This window comes from Pristiophorus japonicus, chromosome 9 (genome assembly GCF_044704955.1).
Source record: "Pristiophorus japonicus isolate sPriJap1 chromosome 9, sPriJap1.hap1, whole genome shotgun sequence".
In the NCBI taxonomy this organism is placed as follows: Eukaryota; Metazoa; Chordata; class Chondrichthyes; family Pristiophoridae; genus Pristiophorus; species Pristiophorus japonicus.
The window spans coordinates 206,024,828-206,039,952 of record NC_091985.1 but is presented as its reverse complement, the minus strand read 5'-3'; the positions used below and the strand labels follow the sequence as shown (position 1 = coordinate 206,039,952).

Here is a 15,125-nt window from a genome sequence, read left to right as displayed (position 1 = left end):
GTTCCCAATATTGTCCCTGATAGGGTTCTGTGGATATCTGAACGGAATATATGGAATTAAGGACAGTAAAGTAAACGGGATATATGAAAATGTATAAGCCATGGAAGAATAGCTGGGAGAATGTCAGATTGCAAATAGTGCAACATCAGCATAGCTAACAGTCTGTCTCAAGGTTTCAAGTCACTACTCCTGCCAATAATATCGAATTGTAACATAAAATAAATCTGCAGAATTGCAAGGTCTCAGTTAGTAGTCACACCATTAGATTGAAACATTTAGAGGCAATGCTTGAGCTTTCAAGAAGAACATCTCATATAGATTGACTAATGAGTGGCTGAGTTAGACTGTCAATCCATTTGTATTTTGTTATCTGATTTCAAAACTGTATAACTGTTGACGCTTTACGATGTAACTTCACCTATCCGTAGGGAGTGTGTACGCTCTATCCAGAGGGTATATCTTCTGTCTGATAGGTCTTACTGGCCAGTATAATAAAGACTGCTTTGTTCAAAGCACATCCTGTTTGTGGGAGAAAAGATCGTCGGGGTTGTGTGGGTGGGGTCCTCTTTAAATTGGGGGAGGGTGGATTATACTCCTTGTTATATGTGAGAGGTCGGTCTGTTTGGAGCTCGGGCTGTTTCTGGGGCTGATTATACCGGTGGGGTTGGTTGTTAGTTACCCATTGTGATATTTAGGTGTGTTTATGGTCTTGGGTATTACTGACGTGGAACTTCTATGGAAGGGTCTTATTAATAATTACATTTATGAAAATTTGAATTGAGCCCACCGATTAAATTTATGAAGATTGAATTTATTTATTCCCTCGTAAGGGGTGTTGGTTTAGGAAGGATTATTGGGGGGTTGGGTTTAGAAACATAGAAAATAGTTGCAGGAGCAGGCCATTCAATGAGTTCATGGCTGAACATGAAACTTCAGTACCCACTTCCTGCTTTCACGCCATACCCCTTGATCCCCCGAGTAGTAAGGACTTCATCGAACTCCCTTTTGAATATATTTAGTGAATTGGCCTCAACTACTTCCTGTGGTAGAGAATTCCACAGGTTCACCACTCTCTGGGTGAAGAAGTTTCTCCTTATCTCGGTCCTAAATGGCTTACCCCTTATCCTTAGACTGTGACCCCTGGTTCTGGACTTCCCCAACATTGGGAACATTCTTCCTGCATCCAACCTGTCCAAACCCGTCAGAATTTTAAACGGTTCTATGAGGTCCCCTCTCACTCTTCTGAACTCCAGTGAATACAAGCCCAGTTGATCCAGTCTTTCTTGATAGGTCAGTCCCACCATCCCGGGAATCAGTCTGGTGAATCTTCGCTGCACTCCCTCAATAGCAAGAATGTCCTTCCTCAAGTTAGGAGACCAAAACTGTACACAATACTCCAGGTGTGGCCTCACCAAGGCCCTGTACAACTGTAGCAACACCTCCCTGCCCCTGTACTCAAATCCCCTCGCTATGAAGGCCAACATGCCATTTGCTTTCTTAACCGCCTGCTGTACCTGCATGCCAACCTTCAATGACTGATGTACCATGACACCCAGGTCTCGTTGCACCTTCCCTTTTCCTAATCTGTCACCATTCAGATAATAGTCTGTCTCTCTGTTTTTACCACCAAAGTGGATAACCTCACATTTATCCACATTATACTTCATCTGCCACGCATTTGCCCACTCACCTAACCTATCCAAGTCACTCTGTAGCCTCATAGCATCCTCCTCGCAGCTCACACTGCCACCCAACTTAGTGTCATCCGCAAATTTGGAGATACTACATTTAATCCCCTCGTCTAAATCATTAATGTACAATGTAAACAGCTGGGGCCCCAGCACAGAACCCTGCGGTACCCCACTAGTCACTGCCTGCCATTCCGAAAAGTACCCATTTACTCCTACTCTTTGCTTCCTGTCTGACAACCAGTTCTCAATCCACGTCAGCACACTACCCCCAATCCCATGTGCTTTAACTTTGCACATTAATCTCCTGTGTGGGACCTTGTCGAAAGCCTTCTGAAAGTCCAAATATACCACATCAACTGGTACTCCTTTGTCCACTTTATTGGAAACATCCTCAAAAATTTCCAGAAGATTTGTCAAGCATGATCTCCCTTTCACAAATCCATGCTGACTTGGACCTATCATGTCACCATTTTCCAAATGCGCTGCTATGACATCCTTAATAATTGATTCCATCATTTTACCCACTACTGAGGTCAGGCTGACCGGTCTATAATTTCCTGCTTTCTCTCTCCCTCCTTTTTTAAAAAGTGGGGTTACATTGGCTACCCTCCACTCGATAGGAACTGATCCAGAGTCAATGGAATGTTGGAAAATGACTGTCAATGCATCCGCTATTTCCAAGGCCACCTCCTTAAGTACTCTGGGATGCAGTCCATCAGGCCCTGGGGATTTATCGGCCTTCAATCCCATCAATTTCCCCAACACAATTTCCCGACTAATAAAGATTTCCCTCAGTTCCTCCTCCTTAATAGACCCTCTGACCACTTTCATATCCGGAAGGTTGTTTGTGTCCTCCTTAGTGAATACTGAACCAAAGTACTTGTTCAATTGGTCTGCCATTTCTTTGTTCCCCGTTATGACTTCCCCTGATTCTGACTGCAGGGGACCTACGTTTGTCTTTACTAACCTTTTTCTCTTTACATACCTATAGAAACTTTTGCAATCCGACTTAATGTTCCCTGCAAGCTTCTTCTCGTACTCCATTTTCCCTGCCCTAATCAAACCCTTTGTCCTCCTCTGCTGAGTTTAAAATTTCTCCCAGTCCCCAGGTTCGCTGCTATTTCTGGCCAATTTGTATGCCATTTCCTTGGCTTTAATACTATCCCTGATTTCCCTAGATAGCCACGGTTGAGCCACCTTCCCTTTTTTATTTTTACGCCAGACAGGAATGTACAATTGTAGTAATTCATCCATGCGGTCTCTAAATGTCTGCCATTGCCCATCCACAGTCAACCCCTTAAGTATCATTAGCCAATCTATCTTAGCCAATTCATGCCTCATACCTTCAAAGTTACCCTTCTTTAAGTTCTGGACCATGGTCACTGAATTAACTGTTTCATTCTCCAACCTAATGCAGAATTCCACCATATTATGGTCACTCTTCCCCAAGGGGCCTCGCACAATGAGATTGCTAATTAATCCTCTCTCATTACACAACACCCAGTCTAAGATGGCCTCCCCCCTAGTTGGTTCCTCGACATATTGGTCTAGAAAACCATCCCTTATGCATTCCAGGAAATCCTCCTCCACCGTATTGCTTCCAGTTTGGCTAGCCCAATCTATGTGCATATTAAAGTCACCCATTATAACTGCTGCACCTTTATTGCATGCACTCATAATTTCATGTTTGATGCCCTCCCCAACATCAGTACTACTGTTTGGAGGTCTGTACACAACTCCCACTAACGATTTTTGCTCTTTAGTCTTCTGCAGCTCTACCCATATAGATTCCACATCATCCAAGCTAATGTCTTTCCTAACTATTGCATTAATCTCCTCTTTAACCAGCAATGCTACCCCACCTCCTTTTCCTTTTATTCTATCCTTCCTGAATGTTGAATACCCCTGGATGTTGAGTTTCCAGCCCTGATCATCCTGGAGCCATGTCTCCGTAATCCCAATCACATCATATTTGTTAACATCTATTTGCACAGTTAATTCATCCACCTTATTGCGGATACTCCTTGCATTAAGACACAAAGCCTTCAGGCTTGCTTTTTTAACACCCTTTGTCCTTCTAGAATTTTGCTGTACAGTGGCCCTTTTTGTTCTTTGCCTTGGGTTTCTCTGCCCTCCACTTTTCCTCATCTCCTTTCTGTCTTTTGCTTTTGCCTCATTTTTGTCTCCCTCTGTCTCCCTGTATACGTTCCCATCCCCCTGCAATATTAGTTTAACTCCTCCCCAACAGCACTAGCAAACACTCCCCCTAGGACATTGGTTCCGGACCTGCCCAGGTGCAGACCGTCCGGTTTGTACTGGTCCCACCTCCCCCAGAACCGGTTCCAATGCCCCAATAATTTGAATCCCTCCCTGCTGCACCACTGCTCAAGCCATGTATTCATCTGCGCTATCCTGCGATTCCTACTCTGACTAGCACGTGGCACTGGTAGCAATCCCGAGATTACTACTTTTGAGGTCCTACTTTTTAATTTAGCTCCTAGCTCCTTAAATTCATTTCATAGGACCTCATCCCTTTTTTTACCTATGTCGTTGGTACCAACGTGCACCACGACAACTGGCTGTTCTCCCTCCCATTTCAGAATGTCCTGCACCCGCTCCGAGACATCCTTGACCCTTGCACCAGGGAGGCAACATACCATCCTGGAGTGTAAAAATCGTTATTAGGTGGGTTGTTGGTTCCCTGCTATGTATTCAAGTGATTTCTGTGAAATTAGGGAATTTATTAATTGTATGTAAGTAAATTGTATGTTATGGATTTATCAATAATATGATGGTGTTGTAAGCCAGAGATATGGATTGGGGAGTTATTTTTGTTTCACCATCCTGTGGGATCAGTGTGCTGGGCACGGGGGCATGCTGCTGCTGTTAGTCAGACCGCTGATCCCTCACCCCGCGGTGCTGCCTGTCCGAGTCTGTGTCTCCCATTTTATTCATTGGCGGTGGGTGTTACCGGGTTTGAGCGGTGGGGGTGGGTGTTACCGGGTTTGAGCGGTGGGGGGGGTGGGTGTTACCGGGTTTGAGCGGTGGGGGGAGGGGGGTGTTACCGGGTTTGAGCGGTGTGGGGGGGGGGGGGTGGGTGTTACCGGGTTTGAGCGGTGGGGGTGGGTGTTACCGGGTTTGAGCGGTGGGGGTGGTGGGTAGGGGGTGTTACCGGGTTTGAGCGGTGGGCTAATTGTGGTGGTTTTTGGGTTGGTGTCTCGGGTCAATCGGTGGTTTGTGTGTTTGGGCCTAGTGCTGATGATCAGCCTCGGGCAGGATTTCTGTGTGGCCCGGGAGGGAGGCGGGTTGGAGCGGAGGTCCTGTTGTTCCCGGGGAAGGGATCAGTTCCCAGGGAAGGGATCAGTCTCCGGGTTTTTTAGGGGGTTGATTTTAAGTCGCTGTTCAGTTCTTTGGGGAGATTGAGTTTTGTACTTTGGTGGACTGATTTTTATTTGGGGATTTTAAAATTAATTAATTGTAATTTTTTTTGTTATTTTTAAAAGAATTTTAAAAAACTATTTTTGGGTGAGTGTTTTTATGAATGTTTGGGCTGTAGGGTGAGGAAGGGGATTATGGCCCTTAAATTGTGAGTGGTTTTGGCGGGTTGACCAGGATCTGTGCAGTGTTGACTGACCACGTGGGGGTCTCGGGGGGGCAATTTAGGACGCAATTTTTACTTGTTTTTCAATTTATTTTTGTATGTGTACGCTACGGTTCGACGGCAATAATTATCGGTTGCGGGTGTGTGAGGACAGGGGGACAACAACAAGGGGGAACAGAGAAATCACGGCACCGCGGCAGACAATTACATTATTTAGTTCTAACTAATGGTACACTTAGAGCTGCTACAGGAAAGGTTTTTTTTTTAAGAAGTGGAGAAAAATGAGAAAAAGGTCTTTTTTAAAGACAGCACCGTGGGTCCGAAATCTGGATAGTGTGAGAGAGAAATCCACCAGGGAGGGGGGGGGAGAAAAAGGTCAGAGGGGGATATTTTGCGGGGAGGATTTATACTCACTTCACGATCCGTCGTCTAGGTGGCTGATTGTAGTCTATAAACCTAACGTTTCACACTTACTGGGGCTTCATCAGAGGCCAGGGAAAGCAAACGGGTGGGGACGGGGAGCGGGGGTGGTTCAAGAGTCAGAGAGTATTCGATCAAAAAACGTACAGAGAGAGGTTATGGAGGTTAAGAGCTCCTTACCTTCCACTAGGTCAGTCAAAACGAGAAGGGCTGTGAGAAGAACTATTTAAACCTACTGCTTCTCTCACTCATGTGGTGGTAATTGTTTGCTGTGTCTGGTCTTCTGGTTCTTATTTCTCCTTCTGATGTGTTCTCTCTGTGTGGTCTGTTGTCCTATCTGTTTGTTAGGTGAAAATGTAGAGTCCGCCCTCTCTTTGTTAGTGTGAAGCATGTGATGCCTCAGCTAGTTGAATGTCCGTGGTTTGGGGTGGGGATTTTTTGTAGGGGCGTCTAATGTTTTAATTTCCGAGTGGTTTGTTTGTTTCTTTTCTGCCTTATATCTCCTTTTCCCTTACTTTTCATAAATTTTTGTTTTTGAGTTAAATAATTAAAAAAAATGTTTATAAATACATTTTTTTGTTTTGTTTGTTTAGGGGTTGGTTCTGTTATATTCTTACTGTCTTAGTTTTGCTATCTGTTTTTATATTTTATTCTAGTTTACTTTTATAATCTATCTTCCCTTTCTTAATAATTTTTTTTAGTCATTCTTTGCTGACTTTTAAAAGCTTCTCAATCTTCTGTCCTCCCACTAGTTTTGGCCACTTTGTATGCCTTTGTTTTTAATTGGATACCGTCCTTTATTTCTTTATTTAGCCACAGATGGCTATTTTTTCTTTTACACCCTTTCCTCCTCACTGGAATATATTTTTCTTGAAAGTTATGAACTAGCTCCTTAAATGTACACCACTGTTCATCAACCGTCCTACACTTTAATCTATTTTCCCAGTCCACTTTAGCCAACTCTGCCCTCATACCTTTGTAGTCTCCTTTATTTAAGCTTAGTATGCTGGTTTGAGATCCAACTTTCTCACCCTCCATCTGAATTTGAAATTCAACTATGCTATGGTCACTCATTCCAAGGGGATCCTTTACTAGGAGATTGTTTATTAATCCTGTCTCATTACACAGGACTAGATTTAAGATAGCCAGCTCCCTGGTTGGTTCTGTTACATATTGCTCAAGAAACCCTTCCCTTATGCACTCTATGAACTCTTCCTCAAGGCTACCCTGACCAATTTGATTTGTCCAATCAATACAGAGGTTAAAATCACCCATGATTATTTCTGTTCTCTTTTTACAAGCCCCCTCTATTTCTTGGTTTATACTCCGACCAACAGAGTTGCTACTGTTAGGAGGCCTATAGACTACGCCCACCAGTGACTTTTTCCCCTTATTATTCCTTATCTCCACCCAAACTGTTTCAACATCCTGATCATTTGAGCCAATGTCATTTCTCACTATTGCAGTGATTCCATCCTTTATCAACGCAGCTATTTTGTTTCCCTGGAGTTCCTATTATGAGTTTCAGAAACTTCGGTGCCAAGTGGACCAGGTGTTTAAAGATTTCCCTCTTTCCATGTTGCTGTTAGTTAAAGGTACAGAGATTGATTTCCCCCTCATTATGCATCTTTAGTAGTTAAACAAAAATCCTTCCTATTTGTATTGAGTCACATTCTGAACTGGGGGAGACGGCTGGTGACGTTGTGGATATCTGAACGGAATATATGGAATTAAGGACAGTAAAGTAAACGGGATATATGAAAATGTATAAGCCATGGTAGAATAGCTGGGAGAATGTCAGATTGCAAATCGTGCAACATCAGCATAGCTAACAGTCTTTCTCAAGGTTTCAAGTCACTAATCCTGCCAATAACATCTAATTGTAACATGAAATAAATCTGCAGAATTGCAAGGTCTCAGTTAATAGTCACACCACTGGATTGAAACATTTAGAGGCAATGCTTGAGCTTTCATAAAAACATCTCATATAGATTGACTAATGAGTGGCTGAGTTAGAATGTCAATCTAATTGTATTTTGTTATCTGATTTCAAAACTGTATAACTGTTGACGCTTTACGATGTAACTTCACCTATCCGTAGGGAGTGTGTACGCTCTATCCATAGAGTATATCTTCTGTCTGATAGGTCTTACTGGCTGGTAATAAAGACTGCTTTGTTCAAAGCACAAGAGGTATTCGACTCAGTAATTTTACTGAACCAGATTGAGGTAAAAGAATCCAGGAATTAACATTTGGTGTCAGAAGTGGGATCTCAACAGACGACTGCCGAAAACTTGCGAATTAAGAGCCAGACTAGCCTTGGACGAGACGAGGGGAAAGTGGCCACTGGAGTGAGTATGATTTCAATACTGCTCCAGTTTCCCCCGGTTTCAAAAGTCTGAGGAAAGTTTAGCCACTCGCTGGTTCTCAGGTAGTGTCTGAACGAGATCCAGGACAATCTGGTGAATACCTTTCAAACTTAGAATAGGGATAGAGATAGGGAAATTGCGCGATGACGCAAATCAAGCGGCGACTTGGAAAGATAGTTAGAGCTAGATAGGGATGGATGATCAATCATGGATCCAAAAATTGATAGGAAAGAAAAGAGACTCTTGTGAATGTCTGTTTAAATGAGAAATGCTTCTGTGATTTTTACTGTAAAAAAAAAAGCCGGGGAGTTGTGGTTTGTTTTATCTCAAACAGAATGAAAGTTTGTTTTAACCCTTCGTAGTGTTGTCCTGTATGTGGGAAGTTTAAGAGTGTGAACCTTATTGAATTACATATATTCGGATGATAAGTTACGGAGCCAGGAAATGCACAAAGGATAGGTTTGTTGAAAAAAAAAGAAAAAATTACATGGTCCCGGTGGTTAAAAAAAAAGAAAAACTTGTTGAAAGAAAACATTCAGAGAAGGCACAGCAAAACAACTGAGATGGATTCAAAAGGATTCAAAAAAAAAATTATATTAAATAATATGACCTTGAGGCTGGAACAATTGAGATAACGAAAAGCAGTCCACAGCCTACGTGCCAGACTTCTCTCTAGTTATAAAAAAAAGTAACGTACTGAATAGCTGCTGAAAAAAAATGTTCTGAGATTTTAAATTATGAGAAAAATTCCACTGCAGTAAAAAAAAATGAATCACTCCTGTCCAGTTGGCAGAAAAACTCCATTAAATTAGGGCTTTCATTGACTGATTGGATTTAAACAGCGCAGTAACGCGAAAGGATAGGGAAATTTGGAGACTGAAAGAAATTAATTAAGGCTCATAAGAAATCAAATTTAGAAAATTAGGCTCACAGGGAATAAAATGGGGAATTAAATAGAGGATAGGTGTTCAATTCAGGTACGACGTCGAACTTGTATATCACTTGGCCCGTCTAGGCTCTGATTGAATTTAAAAACCCGCAGCAACTCGGAAGGTCGGGCCGACGCGAACGCGCAGCGGCGCAGACGCGCAAACAACGCGAGACGCGCAGTGGCGCGAGCGTGCGGCCGAGAGGAGAAGGGCCGACGCGAACGCGCAGCGACGCTAATGTGTAGTGACGCGAACGCGCAGTGACGCTAACGCGTAGTGAAGCGAACGCGCAGTGACGCAGACGCGCAGCGGCGCAAGAGTGCAGCCGAGTAAAGGAGGGCTGACGCAGACGCACGGCAGCGTGAACACGTGACGTGGGACGTGCGGCAGCACGCACCCGAGTAAACGTGGGCCGACGCGAAGGCGCAGCAACGCGCACCGCGAAAGTCAGTGCTAGTGTCAGTAAGTCTTTGTTAGTTTTAAGTGTTTTAAAGTCTTAAGTATTCTAATCGCGTGGCGACGTGAACCGCGCGGCGACGCGGATCAGTGTTAGAAGTCTTTGTTTATCTTGTGTTTTCAATCTTAAGTATTCTAATCGCGCGGCGACGCGAACCGCGGGGCGACGTGAACTGCGAGGCAACGCGGATTGCGCGGCGACGTGAACTGCGGGGCGATGTGGGAGTCTTAAGTATTCTAAATCGCGCGGCGACGCGGATCAGTGTTAGCATTAGTAAAGTTTGTTTATTTGGAGTTGGTTAAAAGTCAGTTAGTTTCTGTAAAGTCTCTGTCTATTTTTAAGTTTGTTTAAATTGCACGACGACACGAACGCGTAACGACACGGTAATACGAGGGGCAGCGTGAAAATGGGTAATCAGTTGGATAAAACAATGGATGTGGATAGTCCGCTACAAAAGCTATGTGAGGAATTCCCTGAAAGAGCTGAAGACTTTAGAAAATTATCAGGAGCCCTGAACAAATTATTAGGAGATGACCAGTGGCCTCTAGGTGGCACTAGAAGCGTAGAGGTAGTAAAAAAAAAAGCACAGGGATTGTTAAAAAAAAAATTAATTAAAAGATGCATCACTTCTGTCAAGTTGGCAAACAAATGCTATTAAATTAGGACTTGCATTGACAAAGGGAACACATGTTAAAACTGTAGACGTCTTTAAAAAAAAAAAGAATGTGCGCACGAGAAACTTACTAAGAGATCCTCTGGGACCTCTAAGAAAGGTATTGACCGACTACGTGGTAAAAATGGCTGGCTTTGTGTTAACCGAGGCTGATGATGAAATTGATGAGTGGCCACTGACTCAGCGCCCAACGGCGCCTCCCGCACCCCCTGGCCTCTTGCTCCAGTCCTCTTCCCAACACCCTCCACCTAACACTCCGGCGAAAAGAGTTAGGAACAATCCCATATCACCAAAGTAACAAACCCAAATTGACTCCTCATCCTCTGATAGCGATTCGGATCCCCAGTTCACAAGCAATATAGCCGAAAGAACCAGATCTCATACTCGAAAGGGCAGAACTATATCTCGACATCACACAGTCCCGTACATCTTCTAGTCAATCTACCAGTCCAAGTTGTGAAAAACATAGCAAACACCCCCGCCGATCGAGACGCAGAACTGTCAAGCAGTCAGACAGCTCCGAAACATCCTCCGGCCTAGAAATGATTTCCAAGATCCCAAAGTCCCGACACCAATTCCCTGTCAGACCAATGCCAAACCCTGATGCACAACAAGCTGCAGACCACCCCACTATAGATGTCTATGTGATCTTCGAACAACTATTTGATTGCTCACGCTATCCGGACAAATGGAAAGGGCAGTTAGATATTATTAGCAGGAAAAGAAAGGGGAGGGGGGAGTTGCGCCCCCAACCCGGGTCAAGACTGAATACGTGACTAGAAAGGAAGAGCCATCTCGGGAGGAAGGATCAATTGGATGGATAAGCAAGGATACGGTTATACTAAACAACCAAACGGCCCGAGCCCTGCTAATAAACCTCCCTATTGTCCCCGGCATGGTATGGGAAGAGGCCGGGACTGGGTAAGAGGAATTGACTGTTTTAATTGTGGGCAGGAAGGACATTGGAATAAAAATTGCCCCTACCGTCAGCATGGAAAAGGAAGAAGAGGAAGGGGAGAGGAGGATTTTACACTAACTTCTCCCAGAACAACCCCTTTGGTCACTTGTCCCCCAATTGACTACACAGCTTGATTGTGCAGAGATCCTCCCCGGACGACGAACCCATTCTGAATGAGTGGCAACCCTTTTTGATAGATACGGGAGCCTTCATGTCTTCTGTACAATCAAAGCTTAAACTCCCTGCCTCTACTGAAACACAGGAACTTTCAGGATTCCTGGGACAAATCTCGACATTCCCAGTGTCAAAACCGGTTAAAATGGGTTACCAGGAAGAATCGGTGGAACATCGAGTTGTTATCACAACCAATCTGGACTGTAACTTGATGGCTAGAGAGCTCCTTTGCAAATTCCAGTTGCATTTGGAGTGTGGAGATGATGGGATTATTGTAAAACAGGAAACCCTTAAGCGGCAGCATTATACCACTAGAACCCCACAGTCGTGGTCTCTGGACCTGCCGCAGGCACCCTATCACGTGACCCTAGAATACAATCCCAGTGGAAAGAATCAGGACCTGCAGAACTTTTATCAGGATCACGAAGGGGAAGTGAAGGGAATTCTATTAAGGGCTACAGTGACTGGACTGGAAAGAGAGGCAGATTTTGTGGAAGTGGATAAGAATCTGTGGAAACAGCCCCTAACAATGGCACCGTATATTGCTCGTGAAGTATTAGCCCCTCACCATGCTAAAGATTTGGGAGTTATGGTACGCAAGGCCATAGATGAGGCTGACCCTACCAGCCGGGATGTGCAAATCGTAAATTTCATGGGGACCCCGAGAAGGTCTTAAGGACTCTACAGCATCATACTGGCTCTGGCATACCTGACTATGTGGATCCTCATGTGTGGGCAGAGAACCCCTCCCAAGTGGGTTATACTCCCATTGATCCGATTGAGATCCCAGTGCAGGGCAATGTGGACTGGCCCTCTATCCGACAGAACCCACTGAAATCACAGGCAATCCTAAACTGACCTTTCGGCACTGTACTGCAATTAATCCGGCCTGTTTTCTTACTGAGCCACCCCAAGATGAGGAAGAACCCAGTCATGATTGCTTATCTTTAATTTAAGAGGCCACATCAGTCAGGGAAGATTTAGTTGATGTACCAATGGAAGATCCAGACTGTATTCTTACTGAGCCAACCCAAGATGAGGAAGAACCCAGTCATGATTGTTTATGTATGTTGACGGAAGTACTTCTATTAATCCAGAAGATACACGAATCTCAGGATACGCCATAGTAAACCAGGAGAATCAGGTCTTGGAATCTGCCGCTTTTGAAACCGCCTATTCTGCTCAATAAGCTGAACTATTCGCCCTCACCCGAGCCTGTATCTTGGCCAAAGATCTCAAAGTCAATATCTATACCGACTCTAGGTATGTCTTTGGGGTGGTCCATGATTTCGGACAATTATGGAAAAATAGGGGATTCCTAACCTCACAGGGGAATGAGATATCTCAAACAGCTAGTATCTGATTTGTTGCAAGCCCTCATGTTCCCCAAACGCATTGCCTTTGTCAAATGTACCGCCCATACTACCGGAAATTCTCTGGTTGATATAGGGAATCATTGTCCTGACCAAGAGGCCAAACAGGCCTCTCGTGACCAACAGATGGTAGTGCCCAAAATTATGAGTCAGACTAAAAATCCTGCGAAGGATAAGTTAGCCTCGGAAAAATCAATGCCAACCATCCAAGATGTTATAAAAGCACAGGACGACGCTCCTGAAAAGGTTAAACTGTTGTGGAAATATTATGCATGTACTTATGACAATGTTTCTAAACTCTGGACCACTCCCGCAGAACAGACTTGCATGTCTGACAAGTTGGCTCTATGAGTTATTGAATGTATGCATTTTGCTACTCATTGTGGAGCAAGGACCACGAGTGACACACTTTTGGCTACTTGGGGGCACCCGAGACTCCAGGCGCTCACCCAGAACATCAGTAGTCGTTGCCTGGTTGGCCAGCAACATAATCCAGGGAAGGGAGTCCCCTGTGATTGGGGTAAAACGCCCCTACCCGAAGGTCCCTTTGAGACATTTCAGTTGGACTACATTGAGTTGCAAAAAGTTCAGTGTTACAAATATGTGTTAGTAATAGTAGATGTGTTTAGCAGATGGATTGAAGCCTACCCTAACCTGGACAATAAGACTCAAACTGTTGTTAAGGTGTTAATGAGGGAAATTGTTCCTAGATATGAGATCTCAGCTCGACTGATGACCACCTATGTTCTTTCTCTGACTCAGGCTCTGCGACTAGTTCACAACCAGGTTCAAGATGCTCACCTCGACCTCCCAGTTTTACCCGAATTGTCCCTCGTGGCACCAGGGAAGTATGGATTCGGAAGGGATTAGAGCCACAATGGGAGGGGCCTTTTCAGGTGTCACTCACTACCCCCACTGCAGCCAAGGTTGAGGGGAAAAGTGCCTGGGTTCACCTGCACCACTGCAAGCTCATCACCATTTAAACAAATTTTGCTGGTTAGTCTAATTCCTGTTTCTGTTCCAGATCTCCTCTTCCCCATAGCTGAACAAGGCAGTTGAAGGAGGATCAGTTTGAACTTTTACCCGTAAGACAGCCAAATACACTGACGGAGACCTGAAGAAGGGAAACGGGAAAACAGAACTCTTTTTATCAGCTAAATAATTGGACTATTTATAAGATGAGACTGTGTCTGTATGCCACTGTCTGCATAATAGTGTTGATATATGACAGTTTTGGCGCACGGGAAGGAAGACAAAGGCGAGAGCTCCATGTAAACACCTTTTTGTATATGTCTTACGTTTATGCGGAAAAAGGGCACTTCACTAGATGCTGGGTTTGTTCACATATCCCTATACATTCCAAAGGGGGAATTCCTTTGCGCACCGTTCCACTGACCCGAACTGAGACTGTTAGATGGATTCAAAGAAACGATATTGGAACAGGTAGCTAACCGAACTGCTGAGGCTCTGGAGGGCATCACAGCTGAAATGGTAGCGATAAGGACCGTAGCATTACAAAACCGAATGGCCCTTGATTACCTGTTAGCTGAGAAAGGGGGAACGTGTGCCCTGATAGGATCTGAATGTTGCACTTACATTCCTGATAGTTCAGAAAACATAACCCACCTTGCCGATCACATAAGGAGGGAGGTGAAGAAGTTATCAACACCAGCAAAAGAACTTAGCAGGTTTGATACTCCTAGAATGATCCTAAATGTTATCATAGAATGATAAAAGGAGGGATGTGGATATCTGAACGGAATATATGGAATTAAGGACAGTAAAGTAAACGGGATATATGAAAATGTATAAGCCATGGAAGAATAGCTGGGAGAATGTCAGATTGCAAATAGTGCAACTCTCAAGGTTTTAAGTCACTAGTCCTGCCAATAACATCTAATTGTAACATGAAATAAATCTGCAGAATTGCAAGGTCTCAGTTAATAGTCACACCACTGGATTGAAACATTTAGAGGCAATGCTTGAGCTTTCATAAAAATATCTCATATAGATTGACTAATGAGTGGCTGAGTTAGAATGTCAATCTAATTGTATTTTGCTATCTGATTTCAAAACTGTATAACTGTTGACGCTTTACGATGTAACTTCACCTATCCGTAGGGAGTGTGTACGCTCTATCCAGAGAGTATATCTTCTGTCTGATAGGTCTTACTGGCCGGTAATAAAGACTGCTTTGTTCAAAGCACAAGAGGTATTCGACTCAGTAATTTTACTGAACCAGATTGAGGTAAAAGAATCCAGGAATTAACGTCAGCCTTTAAAATACTCATCCTCTTGTTCAAATCCCTCCCAAGTCCTCGCCCCTCCCTATCTCTGTAATCTCCTCCAGCCCACCAATCATCTTAATAAGGAGAAACAATTTTCAGTGTCAGAAGAGTCGGTAACCAGAGTGGAGTTGAGGTAGAAGATCAGCCATGATCTTACTGAATGGTGGAGCAGGCTCGAAGGGCCAATGGGCC

General features: G+C 44.1%; 2 protein-coding genes across 2 annotated transcripts in view; one reads left to right on the top strand and one right to left on the bottom strand.

Annotated features, from left to right (window-relative positions):
• Positions 1-14,854, top strand: part of LOC139273518 (zinc finger protein 664-like) — a 221,311-nt gene extending 206,457 nt beyond the window's left edge. Inside the window, exon 6 of the transcript XR_011595176.1 lies at positions 13,670-14,854. The gene's annotated coding sequence lies outside the window, so the exon portion shown is untranslated. The remainder of the gene's footprint in view (positions 1-13,669) is intronic.
• Positions 1-15,125, bottom strand: part of LOC139274083 (zinc finger protein 850-like) — a 203,474-nt gene that overhangs the window by 170,107 nt on the left and 18,242 nt on the right. The window lies entirely within an intron of this gene.